Below are 5,337 nucleotides of genomic sequence, written 5' to 3' on the forward strand. Positions count from 1 at the left end.
AAGTCATTATGAAACTAATGAAATATTGTGAAAAATCAGGAAACTACACTGAAAGTTTGAGTCTCTTGACTTTGAATGCACACATAGCAGATAAGACCCTGAATGCAAAAAAAAAAAAAATTAATCAGCCCATCTTTGTCATCAAAAACAATGGTTATGTGACAAAGTACCAACTCCTACATCCTGTGAATAAAAGACAAATGAACAAGTACTTTAAAAAAATGTAACATTGATAAAGTACTTCAGTGATTTGATCATTAACCCTTGAGGCACCTTTAAACTGATTATACACTTTTTATCGTTAGGTCCCAAAATGTTACAGCTGCTAAAACTATAAACATTCAATGTTATTTTCACCTTCACTGCATCACCTTTTTATATACATTTTGGTTTGTTCAAAAGAAGCCAGATTTTATATAAAGTTAAAAAAAACAATAAGTAATATTTTCCAAAAATAAAACTGCATTTCCAAGCTAACTACACAAATACAGCAGACCAACAATCCAATCCAACACGTCTTACCTGCTTCTTTCTTGCACGTCCCGGGCAGGATTTTAATGGCTGCCGCCTTTTCCGGAAGGTGAGGCTGACTGTAGAGGAAGCTGCGGCGGACCTTCTGTAGGTTTAACAAGAAGCTGGAAAGCATTTTTGTACATTGTAAATAAAGAGTGTAAACACAGTGCATACATAAACATATCCAGGCAAAAAACACACAAACAAACAACACCAATAGATACTTACACACAATTATATCACGGTTCACGCATTAGGAACAATCACACTCGCGTTGTGAGGGGGAACACAGTCTGTGGAAAATAAATAAGAGTAAAAACATTTTGAGTTCTTCTCTCTCCACACATTGAATACTGCTTGCTTGTTTCTGATTCTTACCTCTGCAGAGGATCATACCGGCTTTTATTGGATTCAGAGTTGTGCAGGAACTGCTTCCTAGAAGATGAAACCAAATAAAAATAAGAACCCAAATCACAATACGTCTGTCAGCTTACTGTGACCATTCCTCCACTCTTAGTATTTTGTTTTAGAAACGACCAAGTATTTTTCTCTTGAGTAGGTGAGTCTTTGTTAGAGCATCGAGTCGCTACACAATAGACGCCATCTGTCTTTCAGTTAGTAGAAACTTGAGTAACTGAGGAGATAACCACTCATTGCAGCCAGCAGTTGTCTTCTCGTCTGCAGCGGGGCTGGTTGAAGCTGGCCGGTAGAGAGGCCGCTTCATGAGGAGCTTCTGGGGTGTTGAAAATATAGACGATTGTCCTCCATTGTCGTACCAGGAAAGCAGCGTAGACAAAGAACGCCATTCAGTTGAAGGGAAGAGAAAGACCCGCACTGATTTCCTTTGGTCTTGCGAGACCTTCAGCATGATCCTTGCACGTAATCTGTATTGTCCAATCACAGGCGAGGACGCTGCCACACAGAATTCAATTCATTTCATTTCATTCAATTCAATTTTATTTATATAGTGCGAAATCACAACAATTGAATTGTGGGTAAAGACCCTACAATAATACAGAGAAAACCCAACAGTCAAAACGACCCCCTATGAGCTGGAAGACCACATCCACTGTCCATTTTTTTTTTTTTTACATTTTACTTTTTTTTTTTTTGCATTTTTCTCATGAAGGTTTTGCTGATATCTCTTATGTACATCCATGTATAGCAAAATAAAAGTTTATATGTTTTATATGTTTATATGTTTTCTTATTCCATTTGCCTTGGTAGTCTTTAATGTCATTAATGCATGTGAACATTCACTGAACGTTTATGGCAGCATTCATGGGATGTTGTCTGAATGTTCAATGCTAGCTGGGAAGCCACTGCACAGAAGAGGATGATGGTGTGACAGACTTTTTGTTACAGTGAATTAGACTGAAAACTGAGTATGCTTTTCAATGAAAATAATGCTTGTGGTGTCACCAAAATCAAGTTATAGCCTTTGTTTATCTCCCTCAGTCCACTAAAGTTCAGGGTTCACAAAAAACTCCATGACAAAGGCTCACAGACAGAAGCTCACAGACAGAAGCTCACAGCCTTATTGGAAAAAGGGACAAAAGCTGAAAACCTCCAAAAGTATATTTCCAACTAGATAATTCAAATTTATAAAATAGAATGATTTCTTGTGAGTTTAGTCTTGTTTGAATGTTTCGCTGTATAATAATTTATGTGTAGTCACATTGTAATGGAAAAAGGCTTAAAAGATGATAATGTAAATTTGATTACATATATCTCAAAATAAAAACATGTTGGTTACAACTGTTGGGAGGGGTAGACCACTGGCGAGTACTGGTGACCACTGGTGAGTACTTGATTTGCATTTGTATGACTCACAGAAACCTCCTTTACATATGAGAGCCTGCCCTACCTGAGGAGCTGAGGGAGCACTGACACAGAGAGTCCACGGCAGTTTCCCTACAGTTTATTGTTCTGGCCAAAGCCTCCTGCTGAGAGCCCTAAAGCTCAAGGCGCGTGGCAATATTACATGCCAGAAACTGTCGAAAAACCCACTTTTCCTGCAGTGGTAAGTGTGCAAGTGTGTGTAAAAATGTGACATATTTGCTTCCATATCTAATTCACTTACATCACCTAAGATGCACAGTTTAGGTGAGGCTGGGATACTGCAATTAAACCGTGTGGATAAGTCACATATCTTCTGTCAGAACCTGTGAACAGGCATGCAAGACCATATAGCATGCATATAATTCTCAGCGTGGTCGCCTGAATAGTGGGTGCATATATTTGAGTGTCTGAGGCCCATTTGGAACATTTGTTGTCCTGTATAGTGTATTCTATGTAGAGTTTTATTGTATAAGTTGTAAATTTGGACTTTGAGACATTTTAAAGATGTTTAAACATATATGTGTCCAGAAGGTTTCATCTGGGTTGCTGGAAAGATCCCGCTCCCATTTTTTAGTTGGGAGGGAAATTGAATCATTAATTTTTAACAATAGCTTGTATGTTTTTTACAGCAATTTAGGAGTACAGAGATTAAGAAATTCTGTTACCCATACAGGTATTTCCAAGTTCAGATCATTTAAATTAAATCTTCCCTGTATGATGGACCTCAGTTGCTGATATTCCAGAAATCTACTGCTGCTGATTCCATATTTTGATATAAGTTCTTGAAATGGAATAAAGTTTCCATCTTGAATAACATGCTCTAGGTTATTTATACCCTTTTTTTTTTTTTTTTTCAAGCCTGTCATGTCTGGCATTTTTCACAATCGGAATGATGATCCGAATGCACTGATGTACCAAACATGTTTGCTTTAAGGATGAATCATAAAATTGGAAGAATAAGGGGAAATAAATGTTAAAATATTTGGGAGAATAAGGCGTAAGAGAGAATTAAATAAAATAGCTATAATAACAACAATAGTATGAATAATAAATAATAACAAAATAGTAATGATAATAATATAGCTTGGACACAAACTGAGCCTAAAATAGATTGAACTGGAAGTATAAATGTAGTAGTTGTGAGTGAGGTAAAGGAGCGGTGAGTATAGATTAGAGAGGATGAAATAACAGCTGAGCCTCTGAGGAAATGAAAGAATTTTAGAAACAAAATATAATCTGATCATAAGAAGCTGATCAACCTGAAGCTTTGACAACTCACAAGAACCTTTAATTTAAAATATAATTCAAGATGAAGTCAAAAGGAGTCCTAGAAAGAGAAAAATCTGTAAGTTGGTCCTCGGGAAATATTGTTTTGGTATTTGTGTGGTCTCAGTGCAGATGATGTCTTCACCTCAGCACATTCTTTGAATACCGGAGGGTTTAGAAGAAGGGGGTACACTGAGTTGCAATGACCTCTCTGCTGTTTATCTGCCTGGGTCCCAACATAGTTATAGAGGTAAATCTGTAAGTTTACCAAATTAGTAAATAAATAAATACATTTAAAATAAATAACAAATGAATAAATTTGATGGTGCTGAGAGATTACTCTTTGAGTAGAACTTATAGCCAGAGAGACAGTTATTGTTTCACAGCGGACACTGCTTTATTCTCAGAGAGCGAGTGTGGAGCAGGAACCCATGGAGACCCTCTAAAACAGGGGGGTGGATCCACAGCCCCATGCACACGGTAATAAAACGGTAATATCCACCTCCACCAGGAGTGTGGAGTTGCAAATGACACTGATGATTTCCATCTCTGACTTTCACCTGGTATCTTTTAACATGGCATGTTGCTGAGTTTACATATAGATGAGAATGTGTTTACTAGTAGAAGTGGTTTGGGGGTTATGATAGAGGGGAAATAGATGATAGAAAAAATCCTGAATTGTCCTTTTTCTGCCCCATTGTGGCAGAAAAATGCCTCCACTTTATTCTTAAGTGCTTGAAGGTAATTTTTGAGAAGCATGTCCTCTGAGCAAACTGCAGTGAGTGGCATCACACAAGAGGTGGACCTTTAAACAAAAAACCATGAAGAAGGACAATCTGCAATCTGTTCCCTCCTACTAACATTGTGTCCAGAGATGATTTAAAGATGACGCTGCGGGTTTCCACAGCAACCTTCCTTAACAACAACAACAGCTGGAGAAGAAAGAGGATCAGACCCGTCGCTATGGGCGGGCCCTGGGGGGCCGTGCCCGCCCACTGATACGCTTGGGCCCGCCCTGGCCTGCCCACCCAAGCCAGATCACTAATCAAGCTAATAATAGTGGTGCCCCCCCTGTTGGATTTCATAAGCCCCCCCTTAAGAGTGAGATCTGGCGACGGGACTGAAGAGGATGACCTTCCTGCAAAGGAGGCAGGAGAGGAGAGAGAGGGAGACGGCTGCAGAGGCTGGAAGATAATGCACCGGACGGACAGCCGGCAAAGTGATGTCCAGACACACATGAACTCTTACCTTCTGAATGGGAGGAGGGGGAGCGCAGAGTGACCTGGTGTGAAGGAAGGAGAGAACTGTCACAGCCAGGACCGCTGCTTGGACTCACTCAGCCTACTCAACAGAGGAACAACCTGCCTAGAGGTAACTTCACAGGTCACCTCCAGAGAGAGTGCCACATGACCTCTTGGGCTAGACCAACAGCCTGTTGGACATAAGGAGGACCAGAGAGGCCTGAAGAGGAAAAGTAGCAACCTGACGTATCCTTTAATTTGTCAAGTGAGCTGACATTTCAATAAGTCTCAGGAGAAAAGACATTCTGTGTTCTTTAGAAGCAAAATCATATCCACCAGTGATGAACTGTATGCAAACTGTCAACTGAGGAAGCACACAGAGTGATGATGTGCCAACAGACACAGAGACTGGGTCTGGGTTCAACCTAAAGCGTTTTGGTTGCAGCAGCGACTGAAGACTCCATGTTAAATGAAC

The sequence above is a fragment of the Archocentrus centrarchus genome, chromosome 18 (assembly GCF_007364275.1).
Source record: "Archocentrus centrarchus isolate MPI-CPG fArcCen1 chromosome 18, fArcCen1, whole genome shotgun sequence".
NCBI lineage: Eukaryota > Metazoa > Chordata > Actinopteri > Cichliformes > Cichlidae > Archocentrus > Archocentrus centrarchus.